Here is a 24,593-nt window from a genome sequence, read left to right on the forward strand (position 1 = left end):
TTAAAGTGGGTCCCACAGTGATTTTCTCAATGGTCTTAAGCACCAGGGCAATAGCAGTAACAGGTAAAAGGCAGTGGTGTTATCTCTACTTCACAGGGTCCAGTTATTGCCTTAATAAATTATGGGGTAATAATGACCTCCATAATTTTGGGGGAGTACCCAAAGGGCATTCCTTTCTTCTTCACAGAAGGAAAGGGAATCTGATAATTGGGCTGCCTAAGGGCAGCTGTGTTCTTAGTCACACGGTTGAGTCAGACTCTTTGTGACCCCAGGGAGTGGAGCCCGCCAGGCTCCTCTGTCCATGGAATTTTCCAGGCAAGAATACTGGAATGGGTTGTCATTCCCTTCTCCAGGAGATCTTCCTGACCCAGGGATAGAACTCAGGTCTCCTGCACTGCATGCAGATTCTTTACCATCTGAGGCTTCAGGGAAGCTCAAGAGCAGCAGGGTTCATCAGACTCTTCTTTAAGGCCTTGAAGACAGTTGTTTTTGTCCAGTTCTTCCCATAAAACTGAGTTATGGTTGTCATTATTGAATGACATTGAATAAAATGTAGAGACAGATTTGGACATAAGACAGGTATTTGGAACACAATTTTGGCAGTAATTCAGAGCCCAAGAAAACCTCACAGTTGGCACTTAGTTTGGGTTTTAGGAAATTTAGTATACTGTGATATCTATCTGAATCTAGGTATAGCCTTTTTTTCTGACATCATATGCCCTAAATATCAAACCTGGGTTTGAAAAACCTGTAATTTTTCTTTGCCAAACTTACATCCCTTTAAGGCTATAAGCATTAGTAAGTTGCTGTTTTCCTGTGAGGAGGAGCGCTAAAAAAGCAAATCATTGATACAATGCAACAGAGCATAGCCTTTAGTAAAGTTTATATCAGTCTTCAGAGTTTGGGAGAAATTAAGAAGGATTCTCAGCAAACTCAGAGGTATTACTCTCATGGTAAACTGTTTTTCCAAGTGAAGGCAGAAAATTGGTTAGCTTTATGCACTAAATATTAAAGAATGGACTGCATAACTCAATGACAGTAAAGAGTTTGCTTCCTGTGAAAGTGGATATTAATAGTGTGTGATGGTTAAGAACAACAAAGTGTCAAGGGAAAACAATGTTTTCTGACTGCTGGTCTTGGTTTAACTCTCACCCTTGGCTTGTAGGTTTTCTCACTGGTAAAATGGGAGTGTTAAATATGTTATTGTTGTTGTTCAGTCACTAAGTCATGTCCGACTATTTGTGACCCCACGGACTGTAACCTGCCAGGATTCTCTGTCCATGGGATTTCCCAGGCAAGGATACTGGAGTGAGTGGTCATTTCTTCTCCAGGGAATCTTCCCAACTTAGGGATCGAACCTACATCTCTTGTGTCTCCTGTACTGGCAGGCAGATTCTTACCACTGGGCCACTAGGGAAGGTATGTTACATGGGCTAGTGAAAGGAATAGTGAGACTTTGATCATTATAATCTTTTATTGTATCTTTATATCATGAAGGCCTTCTTTACTTATAGAGCACAGGCTCATTTTGAGAAAATATGTTGAGAGATCTCTTTAAATCTTTATGGGATGTGCATTGTGAAGTTATCAATATCTATTGGCAACCCACTCCAGTGTTCTTGCCTGGAGAATCCCAGAGATGGGGGAGCCTGGTGGGCTGCCACCTCTGGGGTCACACAGAGTCAGACACGACTGAAGCGACTTAGCAGCAGCAGCATTGGAAACTTTTCATAGGAAAAGTGAGAGTGGTACTGATTCAGTTGGGAAAATTGATCAGTGTCTCAGGATCAGTTTTGGCACGTTAGGAGACAGAATGAATGAAAGATATCAGGTTATTTAATTCACCTGATGATTTTCTTTGATCACTATACTCAGTTTCTAAATTATTTTCCTCTTGTGGTACAAAGGGATTCTGGCCTGGGACTGCTGTGTGGTTTGTTGTTGTTGTTCAGTCACTAAATTGTGTCTGATTCTTTGCAACTCCAATGTCACAGTATAATAAATGAATGGAGGTGGAGAAACTGAGGAGAAAAAAGTAGGGATGTCTTGAAGAGCCTTAACAAAATGAAATGGCTTCAGAGAAAGGAGCCTCTTGGGGTTCATTAGAGACCTCTACTATTTGAACTCTTTTAGTGTTCTGAGTCAGGGCCTGCTTAATATCAGTGGGGTTGAACAGCGAGAGTGTGATCTGGTTTCAGTTAAGGCTGGAAGAGACTTGCCCCCAATCTGGAGAAATGTTTCTTCAAGCTGATTAAAAGAAGAATTGAGAAGAGTTTCTGTAGTTTCTTGGAACCCTGCCATTGAGAGTTCAGAAAACCTTGGAAAGGCTGATCAGAAAGTTAAAGTTACCTGGAGCACTTACATGTGTAACTATTTTTTTTTTTACCCAATGCCTTTGCAATAATAGCATAAATTAGAAGAGTTTTAATTTTATTTGGGGCCTTCAGTTGGTGGAGTTGAAGACTACAAATTTTGGTGGTCTTCCTTACAGATGACTCTTAAGTGTGCAACACTGACTTGATGGACATGAGTTTGAGCAAGTTCTGGGAGCTGGTGATGGACAGGGGAGCCTGGCGTGCTGCAGCCCATGGGGTCACAAAGAGTTGGACACAACTGAGTGATAGAACTGAACTGTAAGTGTGCTAAGGGGTGATTTTCCAGATTATCTAAATCTAGTATGGTCATAGCTTCCAATTTCATCTTGGTTCTTTTTACTAGAAGGGAAAAGTCCTGATTTAGTCAATTAAAAAGCATAAACTTAAAAAGCTATTCAATGGGATAAACATCCGAAGGAAGACCAGAATTTTCTCTAAAAATTTTCTGACATTGACAGTTCCTTGGTTGCCTAGCGGTTAGATTCTGGGCTTTCATTGCCAGATTCAATTTTTTTGATAGAGAACTGAGATCCCTCAAGCCTCTTGATGTGATTTAAAAAAAAAAAAAAAAAAAGATCCTGAAGTCAATTGCAATAATCATGCACAGGTGAGCCAGATTTTTATGTAAGAGTCTGACATTTGTTCTAAGCAACAGGTTTTGTTAAAGTCCTAGCAATTACTCAGTAAAGTGCCCAGCAATTTCCCAAGCCTCATCATATAATAAGTTAGCAGGCTGGCTGGCCTTCTTGTTGTGATTCTAGTCATTTTTCAAGATTTTCTCAATTAGTATTATTTATCCAACGTTGGCCCAGGCCTTCACTGACAAGCATATGAACTTGCTGACATATGTCAGAGAAACAAGGTAAAATGTTTGAATAACTATTAAATTCTTCTTCACCAAATCTGTGAGGAAACTTGGTTACTTTGGAAAACAGCTTCACTATGGCTCACAGTTCAGCTTTAGACCAGAGAATATAAGAAATTAAATATTTATACTCTAGATCCTCAATCTTAATTTTAAAAGGACTGGCTATGACAAGTTCAGGGGAAAAGAATGTGTGCCAAGTTTGAGGGAAAACTAGAAATTTAACGAGCAAATTATTAAGGGGGACTAAGTGTAGAGTTGAGGTGCAGGTGGTTCAGAAGGGAATAAGGAAGCTGGAGCTGGAGCCGCAGTCTGGCCATGAGGAGCCAACACAGAGACATGATGGGTTCAGAGGTGGAGCCTGAGGAAGAGAAGGCAAGGAAGAGCTTGAGTTTTTGTGAACAATTTTATCTTTCTACAATTGTTTATTTGGATCAGTTCATCTATTTATTTATTTTTATTTTGCAATGTGGCGATTTTATGCTCTTGATGAAGTTGGGAAGCCTCAAAATGCCAAACAAAATAAGCATTCCACCAAGTTTTGTAAAATTTTGAGCTATTGTATTGCAATTTTGTTTCAAGAAAATTAAGTTTGTGGATATCAAAAGTTCTCCATAACAGCCATTGACATTCCAAAAGATCTGGTATGTCCTTTAAGTTAGAAATCTTTAAACATAAAATCATCCAGAGTCCTTATAGTTATCTAAGAAATATTTAGGTAACTGGGATCCCATTTTTCATGAATTTTCCTCTGGAGCAAAAGAATAATTTGCATGAAGTTCAAACAGCTCAGTTCAACATCTTACGACTCAAACATCCTGCAGCTCAAATAATCTGTGAGCTACTATCAGACAGTTCTAAGGACACAGCTTGGTCCTGGGGCAGCCAGGTAAAAGACTTTTCACCTATTTTCCAGAGAACAGCCCCTATTGCAAATGAATAGGCCAAGGCTAAACTGACATGGTTTCAATAAAGCAGCTGCTATTTCTAAAGGAATTTGTCAATGGCAGCTCAGCCAGCACTTGTGGAAACAGGTTGATCTCTAATTCAGACCAAAATGGCAAACGACTACTTCCAAACAGAACAAGACCTTAACTATAAAGAATAAAACCTTAAGGGAGATCCCAAATAAAGCCTGAAGAACTTAAAAGGCAAAGAGGTTATGAGTTTGAATCCAGAAGGGAGACATAGCTTCAAACTCTAGGATTGGCAAGAAAAGCAGTGAACACAATGGGTTCAATTGTAGTATTGCCGTTGCCTGCTCACCATTCCAGGAGCCTAATGAGATCATCTCTAGTCCCTGCATAAGCCATCAAATGTTTACATAAACAAAAAGATTGTCAGATACTTCTTTAGCAAAGATGGGTTTATCCAGGATCAGCAGGGAATAGCTATTTGCAATGTGCAATCATGGCAAAACATGAGCAACTTCCCACAGGGCAAAGGGAGAATACTTTTATAGAAAGGAAAGGGCGGTTGGCAGGGCTATAATGAACAGAATGCCATGGCTTTTCACTGGCTGAGCTTATCTCAGAAAAGAGGAGGTGTCTTTATTCCTCATGCTGGCTTTGCTATCATGGCGGTGCTTAAGAGTTCCCTATTTTGATCTATTTATTTGAGTTTTTGGTTTATTGGCTTTTTTCCAGACAAGGGCAAGATAGGCATAGAAGAATATAGATGTCTGTCTCAGAAAGCCAAGACAGAAGATGTCAGCCTTGGGGCTACGGTAATTCCAGCAATTCCACATAAAGTAGAAACTAGAAATTTACATATAAAACAAGTGACAATTATTTTATCCTATGAACACATAATTTAAGCTTTAATGACTCTAGATATAGTTGATTATATCATCCCTTATTGTGGATTTTGTTCTTCTCAACTACATATTTTGCCCTTTCATTTTAAAGAGACAATTTCTGCGATTATTGTTATTTGCAAAAGTACTTAGAATGATTTAATGTGCATTTAATGCAATCGCTATTTTTGTTTTACTTTTTGTTTCTTGCAGCAAGTTTTCTAAGCATTTTAACTGGGAAAATGATGGAATATAATGTAAAACATAGGATGCTAGTAGGTAAAGGAGACAAACAAACAAAACCCATAAATTAAACACACACTTTCCTGGTTAGAGAGAAAAAGGATTGGAAATGTAATTACCTATTGATTTTACTTTTAGCTTTTTTAATGCACAGAATTACCAATGGGTTAAATAAATAGTACTTTATTTTCACTATGAACTAGATATAAGTAATTTATATTGGGAATAATGCAAATAAATCCTTGTGCCTCTCCTCCAATTAGGATTTAACCAAAATCAAACAAGATGATAGCTTTATAGAGGGATGTTATTATTCACATTATCTCCAAATAATAGTAATTTCAAGGACTGAAATATCCCTGATTTTGTGACTGTGATAAAGTTTAGATAATTAACACTTGCTGAAAACGAGTCTAATATTTTAACATCACACATTTCTTTCATTTATTCTTAATGATTAGTACTGAAATTGAGTATTAATGAAAAAAGAAAACCACTGACATATTCATATAAAATTAATTTTGAAATCAATTACAGTTATTCAAGCCAACTACATTATGTTTTTTAGTCAGCAGAAACAGACCTCCATCTCAACCCCTTGCTTTCTCTGTGTATATCTATGAGGTAGTTATACTTAGAAGCTTATGTGTAATTTTTTCATGGTAATAATGGACTTTATTGCATTTTCCTCTCTTGCTTCTGAAAAATAAATAGTTGCTATATTCCAATAATCAAATATTTTCTTGACTATCACCATATATGTTTGGAGGAGAAAAACATCCCTCCAGGACACTCTGAAACAAGACAAAAAAAGAGAATTATCATCTCTGAGATTTTTATGACTTGAAGGAAATATGTAGGAAAAAAAATGTATTTCTTAATGCAAATGTCATACTCAGAAGGGAAAATGATTAATCAGAAAAAAGTACATGGTATTTATGAAACCTTTATGAAATGTTATTGAGTATATTTATATGTCTTCATTTTTTTACAGAAGTGGGTAAGAAAAAGTACATTATTTTATTCCACATCATAGTTTTAAAGCTTAAATATATTTAGCAAGTAAAGTATAGAGAAAATGAATATTTCCATTTTAAAGCAAAGATAAATCACATTTGCAAGAATTTGATTCCTAACTAAACTGTAAAGATATAGATGTCTGTATTAACCTTTAGTATATATTTTTAAACTCCACATCATCTAAATAAATATCTTCATATGTCTTAAATATTTTCATAAACATCATTCTTGATATTGAATGATGGCAATAAACTTCAGAGATTACTGAATATCAATAATACTTTGGTTAATTATCTTAGTAATTTCCCCAGATTAAAGAACTTAAAATAAGCTCACAAAAGTTCATTGTATCTTCCATAAACTTTTTTGGAAAAAGTTTTGAAAGTGAGAACAAAAATATAAAATTCTTATTAAGTTCTCAAGATTAAATTAAGCACTTGAATAAAAGAGCATTAAATGTTATATACTCTATACTGTGCATTATTTGGAAATATTTAAGTCATTGATCATAACTATTTTAACTTTACACAATCACTATTTTAAGAAATAAAATATCACTCAGTTAAAATGTGTATTTTTATATACAGGTAAATACATCTTTTATTCATTTTATACTATTAAAATATTGTTGTGGGAGAGAAAGCAAGACTAAAAGGGAATTTTTTTCTGAAAAGGAAAAGGACAGCAGAGAAAAGAGTATAAAGAAAAAGAATGAAAGCTTAAAAAAGAACAAAAAGGTTATATTAAGTTTCTGTCATAAGCCAAGAGCTCTACTAATCACTATTGACACAATATGACAGGAAGGAGATATAAGAGAGAACACAGATATAAAGTGCTTCTCGGGTGGAGCTGGTGGTAAAGAAGCCACCTGTCAGTGCGGGTAGATTTAAGAGACCCAGTTTCAATCCTTGGGTCAGGAAGATCCCCTGGAGGAGGGCATGGCAACCCACTCCAGTATTCTTGCCTGGAGAATCCATGGACAGAGGTGTGTGGTGGGCTACATTCCTGGGGTAACGAAGAGTTGGACATGACTGAAGCAGCTTAGCACATATGCACTCACATAGATATAAACTAATATTATTAGGCTGGCAAATGAAAATACACTATTCTGTACACGTGTGAAGCAAAATAAGAAAAAGAATGAATAACTTTGCTAAAAGAAGCTTCATAGTATGGGTGACATATCTTGCTTTGGAGAAAGAAAAACTTACTGGGTAAACAACTAAAGAAAACTAATTCTGGACAGCAGGGAAAGTATAGTACAGCATGTTCAGGGTTATATAGCAATAATAAATTATAGTAGAAGCATGAAGATTTAGAATTGGAAAGGTATACAGGGGCTTGTTAGGAATGACATTTATTCCAAACTGGACAGCTGGTTTAGTATCTTTCAGATTATGAAGAAATGTTTAATGACTTAAAACTGTGAAAGGAGAGATTCAATTTGTATTTTGAAATGGGTACAATTCCTTGACAGCTGATTACAGGACTGAGAATAGAAAATAAGTCCAGATCTTTTAAAATGGGTAAATTCACTTTGACAAGGGCTTGAATTAAGCTACAGCAATAGAAATAGAGGTTAGAATTGGCACGACTTGATGACTGATCAGCATGGATAGTAATGAGAAACAGAATGTATACAGAAAGATCACCAAAATAATTGGCTTGGGTGATTAGGAGAATGGGGGGCCACCAATAAAGACAGAGAATTGCAAATAATGAGTTCAGCTTTATTTGCTTGCTGTGTTTTAGAGCAAGTTCAATGTGATGGTAAATCTTCAGCAAAATTCAAGGTCAAAGATAAAATTTGTCAGAAATCACCTAGAAAATATTCATAACAAGAAATTAATATGAGAAAAGGAATGAAGTCTAGGCAATGTAACCATTTAAAGCTAATAATAAGAAAGAATAATAATAGTAGAACCAGCGAAAACACATTTGAAAGATTGGAGGAAAAAGTGATATTTCACAAGTCATATAAGTAGAATGGGATGTTTGAAAGAAATAAATAGCCAACAGTGGCAGTTATAGCCAAAAAGATTCAGGAAATAATAATAAAAAAAAGAGCACTAGATGGATATAATATACAGACACTAACTGGTGATTTCTCTCAGTCTAATTTCAGTTAAATGATCTAATTGCAATGAGCTGAGAATGGGAGCTAAAAGCTTTTGAGGAGACACTGCTCAAAATGTTCTCAAATTTGTTGAAAACATACCAGACTCAAGAAGTTTTGCAAAACTCGGCAGAATAAAAAAAGGAAAAACCATATCTAGACATACTATAGTCAAATTGCTGAAAATTAAAATGGAAAAAAAATGAGTGCAGGGGGAAGGGGAAAAACTTACATTAAACAAAAAGGAGAAATAATATGAAAGATGACTTCTTAGCAAAACAACAGGGCAAAGAAAATGTAATAAAAACTAAGATTTTTTTTACAAAAACCTGTAAGTTCACAATTCTACATGTAGCAATATATTTTAAATCAGGAAATAAAGTAAAGATACTTCAACATAAATGAAAGCTTAATGGATTCCTAGCAGATTTACACTACAAGAAATGCTAAAAAAGAATTTTTAGTATGTAAAGGAATGCCATAAAATAAAGCATCAGATCCATAATATGAAACTAATGTCACCTAAAATAGTATTAATCAAAATGTCAACAGGGGAGTGTTCTTTTCTGGAGGGTCCAGAGGAGCATCTGTTTCCTTGCCTTTACCAACTTCTAGTGGCCTGTTGACATTTTGATTATTCCCAGAAGCCTCTATGTTGAAACCCTACCTATAGAATAAAATGATCAATTTATTCTATTTTCAGCCATTAAGTTTGTGTTAATTTATTATAACATTAGGTAGAAAAAAGAAAAAAAAAGTGGAAAGGAAAGGATGAGTAAGGTGAGGAGGAACTAGAGCAAAAGGCAGAAAGATTTGCATATAAAAAAGCTTAATCGAGAAGATGAGATGAGCAAAAACTTGAAGATCTGAAGAGGTAAGTGACTCGTTAAGTAATTATCTGGAGAAGAGGCAAAAAAAAAGCATCCACAAAGGCTTTAAAGCAGGGCTGTTCCTGGCAGATTGGAAAACATCACAGCAGTCAATGTGACTGGAAAAGTGTGGACAAAGCAGAGAATAGTAGGAGAGGATTGGTTGGCTTGTGTTTTAAAGTTGCAAGGTATGAAATGGAAAGAAGAAATCATGTGAGTGTGTATTAATTAAAGGGTTATAAGACAAATGCATTGGATTTCTTAATGGATTGAAAGAATGTTGAATTCGGGAATAGTAGAGTGAATGGGCTTCAAAACTGGGAAAAGGTAGTCAGAATAGGGTGGCACTGGACTTATGAAAATATTGCCCTAACTAGTAATGCCATGGAGAAGGCAATGGCAACTGATTCCAGTACTCTTGCCTGGAAAATCCCATGGTCGGAGGAGCCTGGTGGGCGGCAGTCCATGGGGTCGCTAAGAGTCGGACATGACTGAGCGACGTCACTTTCACTTTTCACTTTCATGCACTGGAGAAGGAAATGGCAACCCACTCCAGTGTTCTTGCCTGGAGAATCCCAGGGACGGGGGAGCCTGGTGGGCTGCCGTCTATGGGGTCGCACAGAGTCGGACACGACTGATGCGACTTAGCAGCAGCAGCAGCAGCAGCATCAGTAATGCCAAGTTATGCTTCCAGGTATAACTAGAAGAGTGAATGTTTGAGATAGGGTTGACACCATCATAAGAGAGTTGTGGATAGAATGGAAAGACCTATGAATTAGGGAGATTGTTTTTTAATGTGTTAGCCAGTCAATTCAATTGCTCAGTCGTGTCCGACTCTGCAATCCCACGGACTGCAACACTCCAGGCTTCCATGCCCGTTACCAACTCCCGGAGCTTGCTCAAACTCAAGTCCATTGAGTCAGTGATGCCATCCAACCATCTCATCCTCTGTTGTCCCCTTCTCCTCCTGCCTGCAACCTTTCCCAGCCTCAGGATCTTTTCCAGTAAGTCAGTTCTTCTCATCAGCTGGTCAAAGAACTGGAGCTTCAACATTAGTCCTTCTAATGAATATTCAGGACTCATTTCCTTTAGGATGAACTGGTTGGATCTCCTTGCTGTCCAAGGGATTCTCAAGAGTCTTCTCCAATACCACAGTTCAAAAGCACCAATTCTTTGGTGCTCATCTTTCTTTATAGTTAAACACTCACATCCATATATGACTACTTGAAAAGACATAACTTTTACTAGATGGACCTTTGTTGGCAAAGTAACATCTCTATTTTTAATTTGCTGTTCAGGTTGGTCATAGCTTTTCTTCCAAGTAGCAAGTGTTTTTTAATTTTATGGCTGCAGTTACTATCTGTAGTGATTTTGGAGTCCAGGAAAATAAAGTGATATTTATGTGTACGTTGGTGTAACCATGCCAGATATGGAATGGATTGGTAGATGCTGGGGAGTAAATAGGGTTTATTAAATGACGAGAGCAAGCAAGGTTATAAAACATATAAGTAAACAACTATCAAAACTGGGGATATAAAGAGCCAGTGAGACTATCTCAAAGCAACAGTGGTAAGTCCAATTATACCAAGCCCAGTGATTACAATTTGAGCTGAAAAAACAGATACCAAGGATACACTGAAGGCAGAGTGTAGCCAGTTCTATATTAAGACGAGAAAATTGATGAATTTGTGGTTGGTACTTTCTAAATGTCACACAAATTCCTTTAGTTTTGAAACTTTTCATATGTAATCTTACCTGTGATCTTATATGGAGTATGTAATTTTCAGCTAAGTTTTGCCACACAGAAAAATTTCTGAGGAGGTGGGAATTATGGCAATAAATTATTTTCAACCTAATTAGGCTATTCTTTTGAGTCTTGCAAGCTTGCTGAATTTAAAGGGACTTAAGCTCTTTCCATCATCTGTTTCACATTTGTGAAATGTTATTTCTATCCTCAAACTCAATCCATAATCTAAGATAGTTGGTACAGCTATCATTGACATGTGCTCATTTTATGAAGAAGGGAAAGGGAAAAGTAGGAAATAGCCCTATTTATACTTCCTAACCAACTGAGCAGACTTCTATCAGATAATGTCTATTTTAAATATCACTGACCACAATTTAGTTAACATGACCATGTTTAGCTACAATGGGGGCTAGGGAGTATACTCTTCTGGCTGGGATTATTGCTTTATTAAATAAAATTAGAAGTTTATTTCTAAAATGGAAGGAATAGAAGATATTTAGAAGGCACCTACATTTCTGCTACTTCAGGGATAGCAGTCAAGCTTTAGGAGGGTTCACATGAAATCATCCTTAAGATCTACATGTTTCTAGGGAGAAATGAGATTGAATAAAGCCATAGTATTATACTTTCCCTTGAAGGGCTTAACATTAGATAATTACATAAGAATACTGGGAAAAAAATGTAACTCACATTGATCAAAAATTAAGAAACATAGATATAAACTAAAAAAAAAAAAAAGATAAACAGATAAATGTGTTAAATATATCAATACTAATAATTCTTCCCAAGTGGTTATGTGTACTTATCTTGCATATATTAATTATTAATTCTCATATCTCCAATTTCAACATTTTCAAAAGTAAGTCATTTATTTTGTGGTTGTTCTTAGATCATTATTCTGTGGTATTAGTAGTAAATTAACCTTCATTAACAATATAATAGAAGCACCTATAATATGTGAAGTATTAGTTTATGTGGTAAAGATACAGTGTTGATCAAGATGAATAGGTCTATATGTTCAAGAAACTTACCCTCCAGTGGTAAGAAGACACCTTTGAAAGTGAGAGGGGATGTGCCCAGTGTTACATAATCTTACCATGGAGGTATCTATGGAGTGAAATATAGGGTACTTATCTATGGAGTGAAATATACAAGCTACTGCTTGTCTCTCTAAAAGATCTGATGGTTAAGTTTAGTTTTAAAGGACAAATTTGAACTAGGGAAGCAAAGATAAATCAAAACAGAATAATAGATATGCTGCTGCTGCTGCTTCTAAGTCACTCAGTCGTGTCCGACTATTCGCAACCCCATGGACTGCAGCCTACCAGGCTCCTCTGTCCATGGGATTTTCCAGGCAAGAGTACTGGAGTGGGTTGCCATTGCCTTCTCCAGTAATAGATATGGGTAGGTACAAACAAAAAGGGCTTGAGGACAAAGAAAGAAATGAAGAAAGTCAACTGCAAAAGATACATCTGCAAGGTTAATGATGTTCTGGTCACAAAGGTATTTTTAGGCCACATAAAATTCTAAACTTTATGCTAAAAGTGATAAAAAAGACATTAATGAGTTTTAAGTAGGAAGAAAAAATGTGATCAGATTTGCATTTCACAATAATTAATATTGTTATTCTAATTCTATTAGAAGAGGAAAATTAGAACCGGAGAAGTTCTGAGGCAAGACACCCTTAGAAGCCTGTTGACTGGTACTTGAATTCAATCAGGTATCCAGGTGAATAGGATGGGTAAATAATGAGCAGGAGACTTGGGGCCATTGATAAGATTTTGTTAAAATTATAGATCATAGGTAGGCAAGTGAAGAGGTGACTGAGCAATAGGAAAAAGTAGAATGGTCCATCTGGTGGAAATTGTAATGATATGAAAGGATATATTTGATGAAAGTACTGAAGTATTTAGAGTGGAAAAGCCTACATTATCTGACTCAGTGATTTCAAAAATAGATTTTCAGGTGATAGCAAGGTAGGTGGAGAAGGGTGCTGAAAAGTGTGCAGAGGGGAAAAAAAAATTGGCGATATATGGGTTATAAAGTAGGGAGGCCAGGATATCAAATGGATAATAAAACCTTTTTGATGTGCAAAGGAAGACTTGAACCAAGTGACAAGTCTTCAAGGAACTGGGGTAGCTAGTTAGTTGAAAATCAACAGAAATAAAGATAGAACAAATAAGAAGCTGGATCTCACTAAACAGTGTAAAAGGCAGAGATTTTTATACATATAATTTTATAAAAATATGGAGTGGCAAAATCACTGAGGATCAAGGAGGTCCTTTTTAACTCTTCACACTTAAATAGGATGAGTGATTGAGAAAGGCGAGAGCTAACAGTGACAGGTTTCAATTAAGTTCAAAGAAAGGAAGGTTTAATGAAATGTTTGAAAGTGTAGTGGCAGGGTCCTTTCCAGTGTGGACCTGGCAGAACAGCTCCTGCCAAGAAGGGTGGTGTGAAGGACCTTCCTGCCATCAGTGAGGTGGGGACCAGAGAACATACCATCAGAGTCCCCAGGCACATCCATGGAGTGAGCTTCAAGTGTGCCCCTTGCACACTCAAAGAGATTTGGAAATTCGCCATGAGGGAGATGGGAATGTTAGATGTGCCCAATAACACCAGGCTGGGTTAATGGAGTAAGCGATATCTCCTAGGCATCTGTATGTAATTGTCCAGAAATGAAGATGGAGATTCAGCAAACTTCCTTACCTATGTGCATGTCACCAACTTAAAAAAGCTAAAGACAGTCAATGTGGATGAGAACTAACTACTGATTGTGAATAAAATTATAGAATTGCACACACAAAAAAAGTGTAGAGGGTATTGTTGATCATATACATGAGGTCTATAATGGGAAGTCTAGCAAGGATCTTGAAAACTGGGTTTTGAGTGAATTTGCATCAATGCAATATGGCAATAACTTGAAGGAAAAACAAGTTATCAAAGGAATTTGCATATTGAATGGTTTAAAAGAAACATAAGGAAATATGTATTATATTTTGCTTTCACAAGCTTGTGAGAGAATTATTTCCAGTTGGAAGTATGTTAAATCATTTAAGTCACTTTAAAACTTAATTCTATGCAATATAATGTGCAGACTCCAATTAATATTGTTTATGATCCTGAAATTTTATTAGGACTTTTTTGGTCATATATTCAGCAAAACTCAAGAAGTTTTTATTCACATTTGCTAAACCACTATATTTAATGAAAAGCCACAAGTTATTTTAATCTGAGAAGATAGCAATACCTTCTTATAGTATCTGTTGAAGCTTAGATCTAAACTAAACCCATCACAGGGTTTTTCTTTTTTCTGGCAGGGGAGAGGGATAGCAAGATCAATCTTTCTTTTCCTATAAATCTGTGAAAAAGTTTTGTCAAGTGCTCTCAGTTTTTAAATCTTGCCCTAGCATGAAGCAGTTTGCCATTTTTTTGATAAATTATAGTGAATAAATTTTTTCAGTTCATACTTTAAATTCTTATTTTGTTAGTAAATAAGGCTTTATTGAGGCACTGCTACATATGTAACAAGTGAAGGGTTTGGGGAATAATGATAGCATATACCCTCTAGGAGAGTAAAGCTTCATTGGCTTTGCATGATCCGTATACATGCATCAGTTTAAAGACAACATGTTGCATTATGAAAAGTTAGTCATATGCTACAGATTATATGCCATTCTTGAAAAGCAGTGAAAACTGAATCACATAATCAAAGTAGATATTTTAGGAAGGAAAATTTGAGAATGATTTTTAAATGTTATTTACAGCTCTTTTTGAAAAGCAGAACTTCTTCATGAGAATATCTCTCATGTTCACATTGAGTTGCAATAACATTCTTTGGTTACTAACACAAGCTTAGTAAGAAAATTAGGTGAATAAACTTTCTATGTTGACCAGGTTGAGACCTCAGTTTATATGTCAGCTCTATTTTTGTCAGCTTGTTAGCTTTTGGCAGCTTCATTCTGTATGAAAATGGGGGTGGTAACTCACTAGTGTAAATGCAAGAATTAAATACTGTGCATTGCTATTAAATGTATGTTAACAAACACATTGCTGAGAATATGAAGATGTGATTCTCATCTCCAGAGTCCGAGGGGCAGCGACATTTTCCACTGTTGTTTGTATTCCAAGTGTGTGTGCTGTTGAATAACTATGTAAAGCAAACTGTCATAGCTGCTTGGAAAAGTAAATGGTGGGAACCATTTTACTGCAAAATCGAGGAGCTGATACCTTTTAATTTGTTTTTATTCATGAACACCTGTTATAAGTATATGTTACCTGCACTATTGCATCTAAAAATATGGAACACCATACGTGAAATACATGAGGAAGTATAAAAGATTGGAAAACAAATGGAGACACAAAAATGGCGGCATGACTTTTGCATTTCTCCTGTTTCCCAGCTTAGGTGAGAAAAAAGGTTATTCAGTTTTGAAAACACACACCAAAATATGGTGTGTCCCTAAATTGCACTCTTAAATGTAGGGCCCACCGGAATGACTACATTTCTGACTTACACTTACACCAGTAAAAATTGGTATCTAAAGTCAGACACCAGTTAAATCAATTTCTTAAATATTTGGTGTGTTCATACAACATTTAAAGATTATTGCTTTAACTGTAGTAATTTCTAATAAGTTCAAGATGGTGTTTATCAAAAATAAAATAAAGGAGTTCCTCATATTCTGAATCGAAATCCAAAAATTTAGCCACAAAATTAAAAGACTCTTGCTCCTTGGAAAAATATCCATGACTAGCCTAGACAGTGCAATAAAAAGCAGAGACATCACTTTGCTAACAAAGGTACATGTAGTCAAAGCCATGGTTTTACCAGTAGTCATGTGTGGGTATGAGAGTTGGACCGTAAGAAGACTGAGCATCAAAGAATCGATGCTTTTGAACTGTGGTGCTGGAGAAGACTTTTTGAGAGTCCCTTGGACAGCAAGGAGATCAAACCAGTCCATCCTAAAAGAAATCAACCCTAAATCTTCATCAGAAGGACTGAAACTGAAGCTCCAATACTTTGGCCACCTGATGTGGAGAGCTGACTCATTGGGAAAGACCCTGATGCTGGGATAGATTGAGGGCAGGAGGAGAGGGGGGCGACAGAGGATGAGATGGTTGGATGGCATCACCGAATCAATATTCATGAGTTTGAGCAAACTCCAGGAGACAGTGAAGGACAGGGAAGCCTGACATGCTATAATCGATGGCATCACAAAGAGTCAGACACAACTTAGTGACTGAACAACAACAGATATAAATGTTCTCTGACCTCCTTGTAAAGTTTAGGTGACATATACCTGATCTGCTACTAAGGGTTCAGTAAGGCTGCCAAGTAGAAGGGCTGCTTGTTAGTTGCCCAATGCCAGCCTCAAGAGTCTGCAGAAATTTGCTATGGCCCACCCACCCTGCACTAAATATCTTCCTGTGGCAATGGAGAAACCTGTATTTTTCTCTTCCAAAAATACACATCTTTCTCTGGAGTCATATTTCTTTACAAAGGCCATATAGTAGATTGGGGGGAAAAGGCCTCTTTTTTTAACTGCAGAGATTTATAGCTTGACCACTTTTGGGTGGACACTACAGTTCTTAATGTGGTGCAGTGGTAAAGAATCTACATGCCAATGCAGAAGAAGTAAGAGATGTGGGTTTGATCCCTGGGTAGGGAAGATGACTTGGAGTAGGAAATTACAACCCACTTTAGTACTTTTACCTGGAAAATTCCATGGACAGGAGAATCTGGTGGGCTACAGTCCATGGGGTCGCAAAGAGTCAGATAGGACTGAGCACGCAGGCAGGCAGGAAAGCTCTTACCTTCTCAGCAACAACCGGTTGGACTTATCACAAAAGAGCAAAACTCATGCACAATCTCTTGGAAACACAGGAACAAACTCTATGTGCTGTCTTACATCCTGTTTCCATTGTATAATCTTGTATACTTTGTGTACAACTGTATACATTGCATAATCTTATATATCTGCAGATATACTTGACTTTGCCAATTCCTTCAATTTATGTCATTACTTTCATTCAGGAAATTCTGAATTTAGGATTTTCCTTGTGGTCAGATGGCTAAGACTCTGTGTTCCCAATGCAGGGGGCCCAGTTTTGATCCCTGGTCAGAGAACTGGTTCCCGCATGCTGCAACTAAAGAGCCTGCCTGCCACAAGGAATGTCAAAATTCCTCATGCTGAAGGTCACAAGGAAGATGGAAGGTCTCACTTGCTGCAACTGACTCAGCCCAGCCAAATAGATAAATAAATATTTTAAAAAAGAGAAATTCTGAATTAAATAGCCAATCATCTTGATAGACTAACCTTTCCTGATTTTAAACATTTGAAAATGTTTTTACATTTTTAAATGAAAGTCATCTTGTATTTGTTGTACAAATTTCATTTCATGTGCCAATAGGAAAATATAAGTGCATGAATTCCTAGCCTAAAACTATTTCTCAATACTCTTCTTTGTATTACTTCTTTGTTTTTTCACTCTGCAATATCTCAATTAGAAACATCTTAGTTTCTTAAGAAAAAGTCTATGCTTTGTGTGTAACATATGATTCCTGATCCATATGATTCAAACTTATTTCACAGCATTATATTTAAGTCTTTTTTGTTGTTGTTTTCTGTTTTTAGGTCTCCAACCAAGGATCTAACTTATGCACCCCCTTCCCCATGCAAATCCTTAACCACTGGACTGCCAGGGAATTCCCTTTAATTCCTTTGTTAAAGCCACAATATGTTATATGCTTTTGTTTACATTTGTAAACTTATGTGACTATTATATGCTTTTACATATGATTAAAACATTATTTGGACACCACAAAGTGTGACTATAACTTTCACTTTCAAAACATTATTCTAGTTTTTAGATTTCAAAAATATGGAGCCATATTTTTGGAATATGGAACCAAAAATATGGAACCAGAAACAATAGAATAGATAAAAATATTTTATTTACATATAGGATTCATATTTTGTCTATATGATATTCTTTCTATATCTTGATAAAGTATGTAATAAATTTATGTTTTACTGTCATATAAAGAACTGGAAAGTAAAGTAAGCATAAAACAAACTGATAAAAATCTGGAAGCATATGATTTCTGGACCCTTGTGATGGGGTTATTTTGTCTCAACTTTCATACTCCCTGAAGTTAAAAGTGAATTATTATCAGCTAAGAAGAAAACAGTTATTCACGGTTAGGCTCAGTCCCTTTCCAGTACTTTTTAGGTTGTAATGTTCAGAAAGGGAAATGATTGCATGCCATAGGACATGGCAATCTTTCCCAGTAAGTGTTGCTTTCTTCTTCTTCTTCTTTTTTTTTTAAGTGTTGCTTTCTTATGTCAATGTTATTATAATGTAGGAAAGACTAATTAAACTGTATCCCAATAATTTAAGCATGGTAATTCAACTTCAATATAAGAAATTAAGCTAAATATAAAAAATAAAGGAACACATTTCATCTTAATAATTAGCCATGTATTTGATAGAACTAGCTCAGGGAAAATTTGTAAATTAAGTGGAATTTGTAAAATAAGTGAATTTTTTTGTAAAATAAGTTTGGTTTGGAAACTTCCCATAATCTCCATTCTAATGCTTTTATTTAGACGTTCATTTACATCTTGAGGCCCTTCTGTTTAGGCTTTATTCTCCCAGGATTTACATCCATATTATTCTATTTACCCTGAAGATTTTTTAGTGCTATTTGCTAGACAATAGTATTGACTTTACAGAGACTCTGGAAGAGTCTAGGGGATGTTAGGAGAAAATACCAGAAAATACTTCCAGGGTGAATATCAAGTCAAAACTACTTTTACAAGATTTTTTGTATTGTTGAGTTTTCCAAAGGATCAATTATTAGAACAGTTTGAATGAAGAGTTGATATGATAATCCAGTTACCTTTTATTAACCCAGGTTTTAAAGACATTTACAAAACTGCAGGCAATGACACTCTTCCCACCAATTCTTTTTGTTTGGGAAAATACAGTTGACCCTTGTGCCACACAAGTTTTGACGCTTGAACCTCACAAGTTAGGCATGTCCACTGTCCAAGAAGTCAAAAATCTCTGTGCAACTTTGCAGTTGGTTTTCCATATCTGAAGTTTCTCATCTGAGGATTCAACCAACCACCAACTGTAATGAAGCATTTGGTTTTCAAAAGATTCTTCAAAAAGAAGACCCTCACAGTTGAAACTTGTATTGCTCAAGTGTCACCTGCATGCTTATAGTGTAAGCACCCAATCATTGGTTTGTTTGATTGCAATATAATGCCTGGCATTAAGCTTTTGATTGTCAAAGCATCCATTCCAAAGATATCCATCTGAAATGAGTATATCACCAACTACACAGCTAGACAAAGTGCCTCGTTGCCCAAGCATACATTTCCCCTTTTGGAAAGCCCTGGTTAATCTAGGTAACTGATCGCTTCAGTGACCCTTTTCTCCTCCTGTACTTTAATTCCTATGCTTATGCTTTAAATTTGGCAATAAAGGATGGGCCTGCTAAATCCTTGGCACCTCACCCTTCACATCCATAAAGGCAGAACTCCAGGGCTACTCTCTCTCATTCTCCCTATGACCTCAGTGTGTGTCCCTGGGTGTGCATGTTTAAGACTTCTGAGTAATAAATCTTGCTTTTCAAAATTTTCTAATGATGGTTGCTAATGGGCCTCTTGGTACTCATAAGGACTACAAGAACTGGTCCAGCCACAATATTGGCTCTGGTTAGGAAACTGCCTGTTTGGGCCCTAGAAGTAGTACAAACCCAGGAGAGTGTTCCAAGCATTCCTATTCCATAGCTTCACTATCAAAATGGTGAGACCAATGCAAAACACGCTTTTTCATTACAAAATGGTATTTATGTTAATAAGGGGTTCTTTTATTATTGCTTTTTGTAAGCTAATCAGTGAATGTTTATGAGACAAAAGTTTCCTGGAGGCCTTAGTAAGTTTTAAGAATGAAAAGGGGTCCTGAGGCTAAAAGTTTGAGAATCACACATGCTAGACAGTCTGAAACACTGAGTAGTAACAAGTGAGTTAACATGTCTAATAATAAATCTGTATTTTACAGGAACCTCCTAGAATGCTGATGTTTTTACCCTAATATAATAAACAAGTATGACTTGTTGTTTGTTTGTTTATAAATTAGGGTAAGGTATTAAAATATTTTTATATTAAAACATTTATAATTGGGGCAAAGTATTAAAACATAGAACTTCCCTCTTGGCTCAGATGGTAAAGCATCTGCCTACAATGCGGGAGACCAGGGTTTGATCCTTGGGTTGGGAAGATCCACTGGAGAAGGAAATGGCAATCCACTCCAGTACTCTTGCCTAGAAAATCCCAAGGACGGAGGAGCCTGGTAAGCTATAGTCCACAGGGTTGCAAAGAGTCGGACATGACTGAGTGACTTCACTTTCATTAAAATATTTCATTGTTAAAGTGCGGGAGAAAGGTGATAAGGAAAGAAAATTCTCATTCTGTAGAGGAATATGTTTACTTTTGTGGGGATGGTAGTGACGGATTTTCAGATTATGAATGCAGCTTACTGACTCTACCATGATATGGGTTTTGCACTTTAAAAGTAGAGCAGGTAGCAGATGGAAACCCATGTGTCTCAAACCATTTTCTGAACTTGTGAATTTTTTTTTTTTTCCTGTTCCTAAAGGATCACTATAATTACATATGCTATTTTGGTTAGTTCTATGAAAAAAAAATTGCAAGTTACATCAAAAAATCTTGTTCTAATTTTGTTCAGTCAGTTATTAAAACCCTATAACATTACTGAAGATACCTGTATACTCACATTTTTAAGTAATTAATTTTTTTATGTCTGAACATTTATTTTCTTGAACTTAAATATTATATCAGTTGAACTGTAAAAACATTAATATCCAATTTAGTTATATTGGATTTTTGTTGAAAATCATGCTGATTATTCATTGAAAATGGCCTTTGAACTGCCCAGATGGAAATATTTAAATACAACATAAACAGGAGAAAAAAATAACATTAGATGAAACTAAGAGGATATTTATACAAATAGCATAAATGTTGACAATTTTAGTTGAAATATGGTTAGCTCATTTTTGCTCAATATTTTTATTTACTTTAATATAGCATGCAAATAGTTCACACAAATTGCCAATGTATTTAGTTTGGCACATTTGGCCCAAATAAATAAAATTAAAATAGCTGAAAATTTATGTAAGTTTAAAGCTATTTTAAATTTATTTATTTCAATATGTTATGTATATGTTATGTATGTTATATTTACATTTAACTAGTATATACATATTTTATATATATCTATGCTGAAACATAAGAAGAATTAAAATGAAGTATTCTAAGTTCTTTAAGGGAGTAAGGTAATATATTTCGTTAGTTTTACCAAATATTTGTTCAGATAAAGTGTTCACATGGAATTTCATACAGGTTCAGCTAAAGAACATTTTTATGAAGTAATTTTGGGAAAACATTGCATACTTGACCTCTCTTGGACATGTACAATGTACATTGCCTTTTTAAATACTCAGAAGTGTTCCAGTAAAGATACATGTTTGTTTTCTGTGTGTGTGTATATGTGTGTTTTTGTATAATTTGATCTTGGAGATACTTGTTTTGGAACATCAGTTTATAATGACAGATTTAAGCATCCAAGAAAGCTGAATTCGAAATGCTCTTTGAAATTATTTCAGTTGCTTTTAATTTCTGTGAAACAAATTCACCATTTCTAAATTTCTTCTTCCTGGAAATTAAAAAAAGAAAAATTGTTTACCTTGTTTAAATGAGAAAAAACTTGATCTTTCAAGTTTCAAGACAAAAAACTTTCATCTAGACAAATATAAAGTATATCAGATACTAGAAATATAAAGTTTATGCATTAAGTATTAATCTATAGCACTTAAACCTTAGCACCTTTATTGCATTTATTTGTTTTTTACCCAGATAAGTTTAGATACAGAACCCATTCACACCCATATTCTATATCTAGCTATCCTTTCAAAACCTGAAATGTTATTACTTGTTTTGATGTTCTATTTCAGTTATCTCTTAGAGATGGATTTTCAGGATCGATTTACATTTTCAAAATGGTAAATGTATATAAGTAGATAATGAGTGAAGGAAGCTGAGTTGAAAATGCTTTATAAGTACAGCGGACCCTTGAAGAACCCCAGGGTTAGGGGCGCCCATCTCCTGCAGTGTTGAAATTATATATATAACTTTTGACTCCCCTAAAACTAAACTATTAATAGCTTAGTGTTGACTGGAAGTCTTACTAATAGCATAGAGTAAATTAATAGATATTTTGTATTTTTATGTGTATTTTCTTACCATAAAGCTCGAGAAAATAAATGTTAATAAGAAAATCACAAGGAACATATATTTACAGTTCTGTACAATATGTATTGGCACCACAAGTTCCCTTCTCTGTTTGCAAGATGAATCATCTGTCTCTCAATACCTACCTCAATAATGTCTTATATGATACAGAACACTGTAGATGTTATATGTATCACTAACACTAGCCATCAAAAATGAAAAGATATTGTGAGAAAGAAATTCATCTTTACTTACAGGTAGAAATATTTGCACACTGATAATGAAGAAGATGTAATGTGATTATTTTATGGTAGCCTAATGTAATCAGTATGATTGCTTCACAGTGGCCTTGTCTATACACTAATGAATGCATCATTATACAATTTTTTTTATGGCATACAGTGTTGCAGTGATATTCATGACACAGTATTGGAAACACTGTTACATCAAAAAGAACACCTATGATGTTACCTATGATGATAAACTGATAGGCAGATTATCAATTACAAGAGAGAAACATACTGTACAGTAATGCAATTCTTTGAATGCTAAATTATAAAACAGAAAGAAAATGAACACATTATTAATTTTATAGTAAATATCACTGACCTTAGGCCTATGTAATCTTTTCACACTGTGTTTTAAATAACAGATACTGAGGCAATGATGATGCTGAGGGCACAAAAATGTCTAGTACATTTTGTGCCTTACTGTTAGATTTTCACATGAAGACATATATATGCATGACAGATTTCTGTACAACATGGTGATTGTTTATTATTCATTGAGTAGAAATGGGTCATCATTAAAGTCTTCATCCTCATCATCTCCAAATTGAGTAGGCTGAGGAGGACGAGAGAGAGGAGGGGTTGATCTTTTTGAAGGATGCAGAGGAGAAGACAGAATAGGCAAGCATACCCACTGTAATCACAGAAAATATTTCTTCACGCCTGCATGTTAGGTCGACCCAGTCATGTCTGACTCTTTGCGACCTCATGGACTGCAGTCTGCCAGGTTCCTCTGTCCATGGGATTCTCCAGACAAGAATAGTGGAGGGGGAGTGCCGCACCCTTCTCCAAGGGATCGTCCTCACCCAGGAGCTAGCCCACATCTCTTGCATCTCCTGCACTGGCAGGCGGGCTTCTACCACTGCCACCTGGGAAGCCAGAAATATTTCTATACAGTACAGATCCTTCCTCCAATTACTTTAGTTGCAACACACATATCACAGAAGAGTCCCGGTCATAAAAGAAGTTAAAAGCAATCTCAAATAATGTTAACCCTTCTGCCTTTTGTCTAATATCAATTTGCTTTCTGTTAAGTACTGCTTCTTCTATGTCTTTTTCCTCTTTCTCATTGGTTTGGAAGTGCTCAGCTCCATCAAGCAGTCTTCTGTTGATTCCTCTGAGAGGGTATCTCTTAGTTTTTTAATTTCCTCAAGATCCACATTTTGAAACTCTTCACCTCATGCCTTATTGTTTTTTGCAATATCCATAAGTCTTTCATAATTTATTAATTGACTCTGTAGTGAATTGTGTGAAGTCATGAGCAGTATCATGCACAGTTTTGTCAGCAGGCATTTAATATCTCAAGCTTGATGACTTTCACAGTTTTTTCTGTAACAATAATGGCATCTTCAATGGTGTAGTCCTTCCAAGCTTTCATAATGTTCTCCCTATGGGAGTTCTCTTCCTTAGAGTCTACAATCCTTTTCTTAGAGTATCACATGTAATGAGCCATAAAGTCCCTTGCGATGCCTGATTGTGAAGCAGAATTTTACAAAGCTGTGTTTCAGGACAAGGGGACCACTTTGGTGCCTTCAGGTTTGAACTCATAGGATTCTGGGTGGCCAGGGACATTGTCCAATATCAAAAGAATTTTAAAAGGCACTTCTAGACAGGCAAGGTACTTCCTGACATCAGGGACAAAGCAGTGATGGGACTAATGTTCTCCTTGTTCAGGCATTGGCAATCCACTCCAGTATTCTTTCCTGAAGGATCCCATAGACCGAGGAGCCTGGTGGGCTATGGTTCATAGGGTCTCAAGGAGTTGGACACAACTGAAGAGATTTAGCACGCATGCACATACTGTTGGTCCTTTAATGGGCCGGAAGCTGGTGGCCCGGAGAGTAAGAGAGAGAAAGAGGCTGACATCCCCTGGTTTCCGCGGAAAGCCAAGAGAGTCCTGTTGTTAGGGCTCGCGCTGCTGCATGTGGGCACGAGGTGCCCTCTGGAGT

The 24,593-nt window shown here is 36.0% G+C and overlaps 1 pseudogene; it reads left to right on the forward strand.

The window, feature by feature from the left end:
• Positions 1 to 853: 853 nt before the first annotated feature.
• Positions 854 to 13,797, forward strand: LOC122687094 (annotated as a pseudogene).
• The last annotated feature ends 10,796 nt before the right edge of the window (positions 13,798 to 24,593 follow it).

Source organism: Cervus elaphus, chromosome 30 (assembly GCF_910594005.1).
Source record: "Cervus elaphus chromosome 30, mCerEla1.1, whole genome shotgun sequence".
Taxonomy (NCBI): domain Eukaryota; kingdom Metazoa; phylum Chordata; class Mammalia; order Artiodactyla; family Cervidae; genus Cervus; species Cervus elaphus.